The sequence below is a fragment of the Pteropus medius genome, unplaced genomic scaffold (genome assembly GCF_902729225.1).
Source record: "Pteropus medius unplaced genomic scaffold, Ma_sr-lr_union100, whole genome shotgun sequence".
In the NCBI taxonomy this organism is placed as follows: domain Eukaryota; kingdom Metazoa; phylum Chordata; class Mammalia; order Chiroptera; family Pteropodidae; genus Pteropus; species Pteropus medius.
This window is the reverse complement of record NW_024349800.1, coordinates 38577545-38591215: the sequence shown is the minus strand read 5'-3', so window position 1 is coordinate 38591215 and position 13671 is coordinate 38577545. Positions and strand designations below refer to the sequence as shown.

At 46.3% G+C, this 13671-nt stretch overlaps 1 long non-coding RNA gene across 1 annotated transcript; it reads right to left on the bottom strand.

The window, feature by feature from the left end:
* Positions 1–868: 868 nt before the first annotated feature.
* On the bottom strand, positions 869–12615 carry LOC120621715 (uncharacterized). Its single transcript, XR_005658259.1, has 3 exons — positions 10714–12615; positions 3049–3172; positions 869–1011 (listed from the first exon to the last, which is right to left on the bottom strand). It is a non-coding gene; the product is annotated as an uncharacterized LOC120621715 (long non-coding RNA).
* Positions 12616–13671: the final 1056 nt, after the last annotated feature.

The following is a 13671-nucleotide window of genomic DNA, read 5'->3' as shown; positions in this document are numbered from 1 at the left end:
TTGAATGAAACACGTAACCAACAGCTGCAGCACAGAGAATGGAAACTCTGAGGGACGTCATGGCTCCAGGTCCTCAAATAGCAGGGCTGTGAGCAGAACAAGCTCATTATGTTGACCCAGCCCGGACGTCCTCAGCGCCCACCCCTCCCTGCTGTCCTTCCAGGAACCAGGCCTGTCGTACCAAAGACGTGCTTCCAACACCCCACAGCCCCCCGGAAGTTCCAGGCTTTTCATGAGAGGTGGTAAGACACCTTTCTCACTCACAAGCCCCCAAGGGCATCTAGGACCCCACAGCCCAGACACTCCGCCCTCTGAGGAGCAGGTTAGCACATCTTCCAGAGCTGTTTCTGTCCTGGAATCAGCCCCAGTGCCACTCAGCTCATGCTCGGCGCCAGAACAGCATTACTCAAGGCTGCTGTCAGGGTGGACATGGGGGGAACACAGATGGTCCCATGGGGAACAAAAGCCCTGGGAGTTAGGGAATTCCTAAAGATCACTCCTGCGGGAGAGAGGACACACTAACTTTTTTTCAACTTCTTTATTGAGACCTAACATACAGGCAGCAAAGTGCATTGATCTTAATGGCACCGCTTGATGAATTTTATACACGTATACAACACCTGAATCAAAATGTAAAACATTTCAAATATCCCAAAAGGTTCCCTGGCGTCCCTTCCCAGTTAATATCTATCCCCCTCAAAGATAACTACTTAGAAATTTCTCTCACTATCAAAAAAGTTTGCCCAGTTTTGGACTTCATTTAAATGGAATCACAAATAGTATGTGCTCTTGCCACCGGTGTATCATTTAAATGGAATCACAAATAGTATGTGCTCCTATCATGTCTATGAAAGTCACTGACAGCTTCATGGCACCTACCATCTTCCAGGCACTGTACAGAGGATGACATGTTGACTTTTTGCACTGAAACCTTGTTCTTGAGCCCATTTTGCAGTTAAGGAAGTCAGTTAAATCAGCAGTTCATTGCCGCACAGTCAGGACATGGAGGAGCTGGAATTCAAACCCAAGATAGATCAACTCCAGAGCTGATTCTCTCTTCTCGTTCCTCTTTACAGGTATAAAGAGATTTGCATTCATTATACCAGGAAGTGGGAAAACATTGTCTTAGAGATCCATAGCCTGGGGATTTCCTCACAAAGGAAATCCTCACTTCAGCCTTTTGCACACTCAAGAGCCCAGTGGGAGCTCCGTTGTACATTAGCCCTCCTAGTCCATGGAGGTGTAGGTAAGGCAGAGGCGGAGGGGCAAGCGGTGGATGGGGGCGCATCTCAGAGCACCAGAATCAAGAAAAGTTTTGGGAGAGAGAGGGAAGAGTTTCACTCATTTAGTTAGCCAGTATTTATCGAGTACCTACTCTATGCCAGGCACTATCCTGGGCATTTCGTTTTTGGTTATCTACCACTGTGTAACAAACCACTCTAAAACTTAGTGGTTTAAAATTAACAACAAACACTTGACACCTTGAACAAGCCCAATCCCATCTGATCTCGGAAGCTAAGCAGGGTTGGGTCAGGTTAGTACTTGGATGGGAGACCACCTAGGAAGACAGGTGCTGTAGGTGTAAAAAAATAAAAAAATAAGAGATTGTAAACTGACAAGGTCCTTGCAATCTGTGAGGGCAACTAAAGGTTGCCTCGCCTAAAATAAATAAATAAATTAATAAAATAAATTAATAAAATAAATAAAATAAAATTTAAAAAAATTAACAACAAACATTTATCATCTCTCACGATTATATAAGTTGACTGGACAGTTCTTCTACTGATCTCATTGAGGGTTTATCGTGGTGCCACAGCCAGATGGCAGTTGAGACTGCAGTCATCTGGGAGCTTGACTGGGCTGGCTAAGTCAAGATAACAGATTCTCATGTCTGACACCTGGACAAGGACCCTGGAAGGCTGGGCTCAGCAGGGATTCTAGGATTGCTGAATTCCCCCTCTCTCCATGTACTCTCATGTTCTCTCCCTCTCCATGTGGCCTTTCCAGGACTCTGCTCCATGTAGATCTCTCAGCAGGGTACTCAAACTTCTTTCATGATAGCTAAGGGCTCCCAAAAGTGCAAAAGTGGAAGCCCCCATGCCTTATTAAAGCTTAGTCCTGCACTGGCAGTTACAAAAGCTTATGCAGGTACAAGAGAGGAGACATCAACTTCATTTCTTGATAGGAAATGTGTCAATAAGTTTTAGCCATGTTTAAAACCAGCATTGTCTACCCGCTAAACATAAATCATTTATATTCCTCTCATTTGCAAAATATACTCACTCCCTTTCAACAATCCCCAAAAGTCTCACCTATTATAGGATTGGGTTTAGCTAGAGGTCTGGGATCCCATTATCTTAAACATTCAGGTGTGGAGGAGGTTCTTCAGTTTCAATTCCTCAGTCACAGCTCCTTGAGTACTATTCTTCTATCGCTAAAGACTTGTGAACTAAAGAGAAAATTTATCTGCTCTATGCACATCCAACACATAATGATGAGAGAGGAATAAGATAACTACTATAGTCACTTCCATTCAAAAGTAGGGGAGAGGGAGGCATAGAGCAGCCACTGGTCCACAGCAATTTTGAAATTCTGTCAGGCCCATATTGCCAGTTTCTTGATTAGAGCCAACTGCCTGGGAATGTTTCTCATAGCTCTTAGCTCTGTTATCTGGACTTGTTTTCACTTCTGAATCTTCCTTCCTATACTGTAAAAAAATGGTTGATGTTTGCAACTGAGTAGTTTTCTCAGCTTGGTTCCTTCTTAGGGGCCCAAGGGGATCTTTTTTCATTTTGTTCTATGCTGTCCCTTTTTGTTCAAGCTGGTGGTGCTTCTGACAATATAATTCTATTTAAAAATTCATGGGTTTCCTATGGATCCTAGTGAACTTCATTCTATTAGTCAAAAGCTATACTACAAATCTCATCAAGATCAGCTCTTCTCTACCTTGAACTTTTTGTGAGGCTATTGAGGGACAATCCCTTAATATTTTAGAAGCCTTATTATTTAATAAAGAGAATCTGTGAGGCACACACTTGAAATACTTACAGGGTCTTTGTCTATCTGAAAGACTTCATGAAGCATTAGATTTTTCTGAGGTTTTAAGTCCCACTCTAGATTATATCTTTGGCCCGAAATCCTCTCAGACAGAATCTTTTGCCATCTGAGGATGCTGAGAATGAGAAACAAGATTTACTTTCAAATCCAGCAAATCTCTGGCTTTTTAACATTTTCTATAAATTTGGCTTGAAAATTAAAGTTCCTTTTTACTCATCTTTCTCTATCTTTATCATATGCAGCTAAAATAATCCAACTGGCACTTTCAACATTCCGCTCAAAAATCTCCTCAGCCCAAACCATGAGGCCATTAAGTACATTTCTTGCTATCCACATCTCTTCAAGTGAGAATGTTGCTAAATTTTTCTCCACTATATAATATGGGTCCCCTTTCCTCTTTTTTCCAAGAAATTTTCCTCAAAACCTTCATCAGCTGCCTCCTTTAAGCTTCCATCAAGCTTCCACTAACAATATCTTCAAAACCCTTACAATTTCTGCCCACCTCTCAGTCCTAAGCCACAGTTTGAGGTTTTGTTATGGCAGCTCTCCACTTTTAGGTAACAAAAAGTCTGCAGTGGCTATCTATTGCAATATAACAAACCATCCTAAAACAAAGGTCTTAAAACAACAACAATCTTTATTTTGCTCACAAATTTGGATGTTGACTGTGAATAAGCCAGACAGTTCTCACTTAGAATCTCTCTCATGACTTTGCAGTCAATTGGTGGCTGGGGCTGAGGTTGGCTCAAATGCTTTTTTATTTGCATGCCTAGGGCCTAGGCTAAGATGATTTAAACAGTTTGAGGCTGCATGGCTGGGGCTCCTCAGGCATCTCTCTTGAATGTGGTTGGTCTCTCTACAAAGCAGCCTCAAGGTGGTTGGGTTTTTTTTTAAGGTAGCTGAAGCTCCCAGCATGAGTGCCCAAAAAGAAACCACCAGAAGCTGCGTGGTCTTTGACCAATCCTTGGAAATTACACAGTGCCACTTCTGCTGCATTCTTTGTGTCTAAGCACTCCCAAATCCCAACCCAGTTCCTTGAGGCAGAGACATAGACGTCATTTATTGATGGGAGGAGAGTCAAGGATGATGGGCATGTTTTAAAACCATCATAAGAGGTTAAGTAACATGTCCAAGGTCAAACAGGTGGAAAGTGACAGAGTTGAGGTTTGAACTGAAACGTTCTGACTCTGGACTCACATCCTCAACTGTTAGTCTACACTGCCTCCTGTATTTGTACACATGGCGATAGATGGTGCATGATGCAGAAATGGGGGGGCCTCTGTCTTGGGAAAGCTCCTGACTTGCTATCCTATACTCAGCTTTATCTCAGAAAGATAGTGGGACTCACATTAATTTCAGGGAGCTTCTCGATATAAAATTAATTAATAAATCAGAGCTGGAGCAGCCTCCTCTCAAGGCATTTTCTCCTGCCTGAGGGTATTTTCTTCCCCATGGCCATCAGTGCATTGGTTGAGGTTTCCAAGTCACTCTCACCATGACCTGAGATTCGTTCCTGTGCACTTGCTCTCACCTTCTCACTAGGTATATTCACATGGGGGAAGGAGTGTCTTGACATTTCAAGAATGTCTGCCAGACTATTTGGTGGAAAGCTTCCTCCGAAGTCTGCAGATTATTCATCAGAATAAGATGAGGCTTCTGTTGACTTTACCAGACCATGGAGTTTTCCTAAATTTTCTTTAAGGAAAATTTTCAACAGATTTCAATACACGAAGATTAAAAATCATATCTTGGTCATCAACATTAAATTCCTGAATAGGACTTACAAGATAGACTACCATTTCCAGTAAATCTTGTCTGGAATAATGCTTCATATTCTAAGAGACACCTTGATGCAGCAGACAAATCAGCCAAAAAACAAATGGTGGACAGGCAAGGCCGCCATGAATGGTCATGTAGTTTATGTACTGCAGAAAGGGACCTGGCCAAGGAAATGAGTGGAATGGGACCTGAAACCCAGCCCCACATTCCACTGGCCAAATCTTTCACCCCGGAGAGGGGCTGTGTCTGCCCGGAGGAAAGAACGTATTTCTCAAATTTGCCTGCCCAGAAGGACACCTTTTTTTCTCACCCCGCCCCACCCCCCAAACTCAACAATGATACTACATGTACTAGCAGCAGTACTAGGGGAAGGCTGGGAGATATAATAAAATATTATATTTACTTACTCCATAAGACAAGTAACTGAAATCTACCCTGGCAAATAATAAAAATAAATTTATTAAATTTCAAGAAAGAGTTAAACAACTGAGCTTCAGGAAAGGCCTGAGCCAGAGCAGTTCTAAGGACCTAAGCATCTGGAGTCACTTAGAACACTTCCATTAAAGCAGCCCCATTCCTACAGTGCCCAGTCTCTATCTCTCAGTTCAAAATTCCAAAATTTTAAGAGAAAGCATCTGCTCGACTCAGCTTGGTGCAGCTCTTCCCTCCATCCCCATCAGCTATGGTGGAAGGGGGAGGGGAGAGAAGAGTCATCTAGTGCAGGATCTATGCCACAGAGTCAACCGCTGAGCCCCCCATTGTGAGTACCAGGGTGGTTTCCATAGTCCAGGCCCTAACTGTGAACTGTGCAGCCCTCCCAGAGCTGCCTACAACAGTTCCCTATTGTCAAGGATCTGCCATCCCCTGGAAGGCCAACAGCTAATCGATGATCTTCCCACAAAGTCCCGAGAGGCTAATCTGATTCAGCCAGGCAAAAAGAAAAGATTCCTGTGGCTATTTTACTATTTAGTTTTGCTCTATACGCAGCAGGTAATGGCATTTTCCATTCACCAAAGATCGTATTTATGAGCTCTTTTAGCACCAATGGAAAGTCGATTCTTCGTTTTCTTCTCCTTATTGGGACTTATCTCACTGACAGCCTAGAGCAGTCAGTCAGCTCTGTAGGGCTATTCAGAGGCCAGCCTGTGATCAGGAATGAATTCTGGAGAAAGTTGCAAAAATTATGTTGCAGTGTCTTGATTGGTATCCTCTTAAAATATTTTTTTCAAAATATAATACATTTAAAAATAATCTAACAGAAACCCATATAGTCACCCACCATATTCAACAGATGTTAATAGTTTGCCATTTTGCTTCAGATTTCCTTATCTTTTTTAAAGACAAAAACATTACAGCTACAAGTAAGTCCCTGCCCTACATCCCTCCTCCCTCCCGCCCACACAGATACGAGTGCCATCCTAAAGCTGGCAGTATCATTTCCAAGAGTGATTTGGGTTTTGACTTTTCTTTTTGTTTGGACCTCAGGTGCAGAATCGAGTCAATCATTCTCAATGGCACGCTCGCATCACTGTTTTGTCCACACGAAGGCCCTGTCTTGTTTTATTTCTTTATTCCTTTGATTCTCATTCACTACCCCAGCTCCCCCACCCATAAAAACAACCACATTGATGTGAGTGACATCTCGTATTTGTATACGTATAAAATATACATTGCCTTTCTATGAACGTGTACTTTTAGTTTATGTAAACGATATTGTGCTGTAGATTTTACTCTGTTTCTTCAGACAGTACTATGTTTCTAAGTTCCATCTAGTTTTAGTATACAACTAGTTGATTGTGTAGCTACCCCACTTGACTCATCTCTTCTTATCCCATACCCCCAGTGAGGTGGAGGAGAGAGGGGCAAACTGAGAAGATAGTTAGGAATAGGTCTGTTCTTCAGACTCTGTCCCAGGAGAGAGATGTGCCAATGTCCCCTATCAGACCTCCCATGTGCATGCACACACACACACACTGCACGCACACACCTAACCCCTTCAGCTGGGGCCCCAGTAAGTGGAGATGGAGGAAAGCAAGCTGGGAGTTCTTCAAAGGAAGACCTGTCCTAGAGCTCTGTTACTTTTAAATCCAAGTCCTTGCTTCCTCCAGAAAGCCTGTCCTGATCACCCCATTCCATGTAGGTCTCTCTGCCTTTGGGGACTGCGCCTCTCATTTAATCACATGCTAGTCCATTCTAGTCTTTCTGGTACTCTCTCCCTAATCAGATTGAAATCCTCTTGAAGGAAAAAATAAAATCTCTTGTCCTTTTTGTCTCTCTTGCACAAGGCCTGGACCAGAGGAAAAGAAGGCAGGGAGTGGGACATTGAATGGTGATTTCGCTTAACTCAGGTCCTGTTCCCTCTAGTTTAGGGGCATGCCACTTTTCAATGAACATTTATGTGCCAGGTTCTTAGAAATCCAGAGAGGAAATATACACTGTCCAGCTCTTGGAGAGCCCTTTTAGCGGGGATGTAAACATCCAAACACGAAGTTGTAGGACAACATGGAGAACACAAAGCCTTGAGCATATACCTGGGGTACAGAGGAGTAAATTCCAGCTCTGTGCAGAGGGAGACTAGGGGGCTCCCAGCAGAGGTGACATCCAAGCTGAACATGGGAACCTGATCAGAACAGCTGTCCAGACAGGACAAGAGCTAAATTTAGAATCAGGAGTACATGAGAGGGTTATGAAATAAGATCGACAGGATGCAAGAAATATCAGTATTATATGCATTCTAGTTATTATGGCTGCATAAGATATTATCGTAATATTGGCATCAAACAACCATTTATTATGTTTGTAGATTCTTTGGGTCTGTAAAAATAATATTGGCATCAAACAACCATTTATTATGTTTGTAGATTCTTTGGGTCTCCGCTCTGTGTTGTCTGGGGCCTCAGCTGGAAGCACTGAAGACTGGACTTTGGAATCATCTGAAGGCTCATTCACTCACAAATCTGATGGTTGGTGCTGGCTGTAGGTTGAGGGCCTGCAACTGGGTGTTTACATTGGTCTCTCCATGGAGGCTAGTCTGGGCTTCTTCATAGCATGGCAGCTGGGTTCCTAGGGTGAGTACTCCCCAAAAGAGAGAAAGTCAGGTGGAAGTTATATCCTTTATATGACAGCATCCACATGATCGCTTCTGCCATACTCTATTGGCAGAGCAGTCACAAGCCCCAACCCAGATTCAGTGAGAGGAAACACAGACCTTACCTCTCAGGGGGAGGAGTGTCAGTCACATTGCAAGAAGAGCATGTGGGACGGGATATATATTTTGGTGTGGCCATCTCTGGAGAATACAATCTCCATAGCGTGTACGTATTCGTAGAGTGGAGGGACAATAATGTATGGACAGGTGTCCACTATTGTGGAGTCCGATATGCAAGATGGAGGCAGCCAGATACAAGGCTACAAAGATAGGTCAGGCCATGTTCTGCTGCCCCCTCATTCCCAGTACTCCTCTGTGCTTGATCAGAAAATATCTAAGGCCTTTTTTGGGTGGCTGAAGCACAGGGACTCTCAGGGTTGGTCTATGTTCTTGGAGTAAGAGTCAAGGGTACACAGCCACCAGCCCCCTCCCGTTGTCCCTGTATGCACATGTATCCACACGTACATGGCCAAGCCCAGTCTCTCTATCCCACAGAGACTTAAATGCTGCTACTTGGGTGGTGGGTAGGGACTCTTCAGAAGCGCCCTTTCAGGTCCGTTCTGAATGGTCCTGGGCAGAGCAAAACCCACACTTCACTCATACACACACACACACACACACACACAGGCCCACAAGGCATAGGCTAAAGGGACAGCATCATATGAAGGAGAAAGCACTTTTCTGATAGTCAGGAGTCATGAGTTCTCAACGTGTCTCTGCGCAATCAACTGTGGGCCTTAGGGAGGTCATTTATCCTGCTGGACCTTGCAGACACATGCAAGAATTACACTAGACAGGAGTTTTCTTCAAGTTAGTCATTGAAGCTCAGCAATTAAAGTCACCTGGCCTCTAAACTACAGGGAGCTACCATCTCACACCCACTGGAATGGCTAAAATCAAAAAGACTGGTAATACCAAATACTGACAAGGATGTAGAGCAACTGGAACTCTCATGCTTTGCTGGTGGGGATGCAAAATTAAATACCCACTTTAGAAAACAGTTTGGCAGTATTCACTAATGCTAAACACCTTCTCTATGACCCAGCAATTCCACTCCTAGATATTTACCTCAAAGACATAAAAATATATGTCTACAAAAAAAAAGACTGTACAAAATGATCGTAGTAGCTTTATTTATAACAGCCGAAAAATTGGAAACAGTCCAGGTGTCCATCGACTGGTGAACAGATAAACTGTTTAATACAAAGAAACAACTACTCAGACCCACAATATGGATGGATCTCAAACACATGCTGAATGAGAGAATTCATAAACAAGAGAGTGTGTACTGCATAACTCCATTTATCATGAAGTCCAAAAACAGATGAAACTTAACAGATGAAGGTAGAAGTCAGAACAGCAGTCTTCTGGAGTGTGGGGATGGGGTGGGGGGTGCGTGTGCGTCAGGAGACTGGAAAGAAGACCCACGGAACTTTCTAGTGATGGAATTGTTCTATAGCTGCTGGAATGTAGGTAACCGCAGATATATACGTGTCAAACGCATGGAACTATACACGTAAGATCTGTGAATTTCACTGTTATGCTTTATTTTATTTTATTTTTTTAAGTCATCTAGACTGCCTGTTAAAATTCAGCTTCCTGGGCACATCAGACCTACTGAGTCAAAGAGCCCTCTGGAGCGGGGCCAGGAAATCCGCCTTCGGATCATGCTCCAGCTTCGGCGAGGCATTAGATTCGAGAGCCACGTCCCCGGGGGCGAGACCACGCACTCCCCTCCCCGCCGCGCCCCGCACTGCACACGATCCCACCGGGCACCGGGCTCTTCCCAAGCCCCCAGCGCTCTGCCCAGTCGCCCCTGGTAACCAAGAAAGGGCTTGAAAACCCTCCAAGTGCGGCCTCCTGGGGAGGGGCCGTCCACAGTGTCAGCGAGACAAGGGCCAATACAAAATGCCGGGTAATTGGCGGTTTTCTAATTCGCGGCCCTTTGTGCGGCGGCGCAGAGCCGGCGGCCGCGCTCCCCGGCCCGGGCCTTTCAGCCGCTGGGGCCGGGCCGCCGCTCCCCGCGCTCCGCAGCGCATAATTAATCAGGCTTCACAGGGCCCCGGACAAAGGCGCCCATTCACCCCGCCGCTCCTCCCCCCGGGGATATTGTTATTCCTGAAAACTGCAGCCAGCTGGGCCGCAGAGAAACGTCAGCTCTGTGGGAGAAGGAGCGGCGGGCCGCCGAGGAGAGAGGGAGCTCTGTCTCTGCGCTCCGAGGAGCGGGCGGGATTAGGACGGCCGGGAGCCCGGGGTGGGCAGGGGGCCCGGGTCTTTTTTCTGAAGGCTGCCCGACTCCTCAGAAAGCCTCGTGATTTCCATGGGGCCCTGGAGAAGAGCGCTATGGAAATGGTAATGGGGGCATTGAGGCTGGTTCTTAGGAAAGGAGAAGGGGATGCATTCAGGCCAGCCGAGCGTGGCACTGCTCCCGGGTGGGAGGCGCCGATGCATGGCTGGGTGGGAAGGCCAGGGGGCCCCCACCTGTACCAGGCCCTCCCAGACTCCAGCAAAAGTGAGTCAAGAATAAAGGCCCGAGTCTGGGTTCGTGGAGCCTGCAATTAAGTCAGGGGCTGGAACTGTGAAGACCCCATAGTCACCTGGCTTCTGCTCTAAGGCCTTCCTGGGGAGCTTGTGCATAACAATACCTATCCAGGCTGGGCCTCACCTCCAGAGAACGGGGCTCCCATAAACTCTCCAAGCACCCCAGAAGCCCACCCAGGTTGGATTACCTGTCATCGCTGCCCAGGGAGATGGCTCAAGTGCTCCGCTTCCTGGTTCACAGAGGAGGAAACAGGCCCGAAGAGGTAAACCGACTTGTCCAGGATGACAGAACAGAGCTGGAACTAGACACTGGGTGTGCTGGCTGTGTGCAAGAGCAGAACAGAAGAAGGGAGAGGCTGCTGAAAAGGGAGGCTTCCCCTCTGCCCCAGAATATTTCTCGACTACTCAGACCGGCACAGAGCTCTCTGCTCCCTCACCTCTCCCTGCATAAGACTGATCTGCCAGTTAAATGCCTCCAGGATGTTCTGTCTCGTGGATTTACCTGGGTTTCTACTACCATTCCATCAGAGACGCCCTTGAGTGCAAGCCCTAAGATCACATTGGTTTTGTGTCCCGGCCAGTGCAGGTAGAGCTCCAGCCAGGGCTCACTGGATATGAAGAGCATCTCATGTCTCCAGGGTCCAGTCTGCTAGCTTCATTCCCCTTCAAGCCCAGTGCCCTGCTGGACTCAGCAGAGGGCCTGGTCCCAGATCAGCAGTGCAGGGTTTCACCTTTGCCACTGAACCCAAGGAAATGGGCACCCATTCATTCCTCCTCCCAAAAGCTGGGAGCGGTCATGAACAGCCACCATGAATTTCCAAAACCTCAGCGTCCTGAACACCTCCCAGAACAAGCAAGAGACTTTCCAAAACCTTGCCCATCCCGGCCCATCTTGCAGAGACATTCTGTACCTCAACTGTACTCTGGAAAATGTTCCCTCAACCTAAGAATGCCAGACTTGAGCAGGACCACAGTCCCTGGAGCCAGACAGCACCATAGAGCCTCACTCCTGTGAGTCAGGGAAAGGAAGCCTCCTTTCAGAGGAGCCCAGGCTGGCCTCCAAGGCTTAGAGAGGATGCCCAACTAAGCTCACTGCTTCCAACAGGTCATGCTGGACACTGGAAAGCCAAATCATATCCGTGGGTGGGAGAATATACAGAAAACTCAAGAACAAAGTGGAAAGAAAGAGAGCAGAGTTCAGCCAAGGCCTGGCCAGGCCTCTAAGGGGGCAGATCAGTTGTCCAGTAGCAAGCCGATTCAGGGTTAGCCACTGAAGCCAGCAAAGTTTCCCAGGGGGACCCTGTGACCTAGATAGCCCACAACAGCCAGACCACCAGTATGTTATCAAGCTAGCTATCTCCCATTACATAAACTTGAATGATCCTATATTATCAAGAAATGAGAGGAAGAAAGTTCACTCTAAGGAAACCAGACTTATATAGAACACTGTCCCTGAAATAGACTCTGAAGTGTTTAAGAGAAAGGGGGCAAGATGTCTCTAATTTGTTCTCAAATGATTCCACAAAATGTAAATAATTGGCGAATCTTGGAAAAGGGCTTATAGAAATTACTTGTAATACCTTATAATTTTTCTGAAGTTTGAGATTAAAAAAACAGAGTAGGAAACACAAACACACGCAAGCAAACAACAACACGACATCGATATTCCACATCCTATATCCAGGGATGGGACTCAACTCTCCTGTTGTCCCCATGCCCACACATGCATACTCACAATTGGCTTTCGCTGTTATCTATTATAGCAGTTTATGAACCTAAGTTAGTTTGAAGGTCTTTAAAGTTAAGGCCTGTGTTGTTTCTCTGCATATTCCATCCTAGTGCTGTCCTTTGTAAACAGGTAGACATTCAACCAAACCTAGCATCCAGCTCTTTGCCATGTAAGATTTCCAGCTCTGAGTCAGATGGAAGAAGGAAGAAGAGAAGGGGGCTGCTGGACAGTGGAAAAAAGGAACCAAGAAAGATGGTAGAGTTCATATAGATTTTCCAGTCCGAGACATTCATGTCAGAACTGATTATTATTTTCAAGGTTAGTAGTCAGACCCACTTAATCAGATCCTTCCATTCTTCCACAAAGCTTAGAAAGTAATTCAGCCCCATTGGAGCTGTCTCATAGGATCTATCCAGAGCACTGAGAGACACATAGAACCTGAACCTGACCACATTCACTTCAACATGTGGTTACCAGAGCCAACAATCTACTTAAGTGTTGCTGGTTCTCTGAATGCTTCATGTATGTGAATGTTGTCTCCCCAATGAGACCACGTGGGTAAGGGCCTTGCTTCCTCCCACTCCCCACCATGGCCACCCTCATGGGCTTGGTAGAAACATAGACACACGATGAGCCATCAAGTCCCTCCACCAGGTACTATGTCTGGTTTGCTCTCTTCTGCTTCTCCAGCACTTAGCACAGTGGTTGGCACCTATCTGGTGCTCAGTAAAAACTCATAGAATAATGGGGTGAGTGGGAATCTTGAGCTGAGTTGAACAGGCTCTTGAGGCCTCAGGTGCTCAGCCATGGAGACAGAACCAGTTCAGGTTTCCACTCCCTGCTCATCCTCAGAGCATGTCCCTCTCACTGCCAATTTTACCAAGTCCCTGAGAAAGGTGGCCTCTTAAGTCTTCTCATGACAAGAAGCTCAGCACATTTCTGGCGGGGGCAGGACTTTCTATAAGAGAGTTCCAGGTCCGAGTTATGGTCTCCCCACTCCTACCCCCTCACTCCGTCCCCACATACGGAAATACGGACAAGGCTCAGCATGGGGGTAAGAAGAGTGGCGTACCCTGCAGGTGCCGGAGACCGAAGGAGAACAGTGGACTTGGTGGGGCGGGGAGACTATGACCAGAACAGTCATCAAGAGCTCCATTTCCTCCCTGGTGCTTGGGGCCAAGGCATTTGTTATAGGGCAATGGGATTGCTCCTCCCAGTTGCTAGCAGGAACAGGACACTGAGGCATGTGGCTCTTCAATCAGGCCCTCGGAAGCCTTTTAGGCTGCCCACCCCCAGCCTAAGAGCTTCACGCACTGTTCTTTCTGCAGTTACCACGGGGCTTGAGCCCTGGGTCAGTCCAGGAAGGGTTTGGATGCATTCGTGGCTTTAGGGACAGGGCATTTCAGGCTGCCCAGAG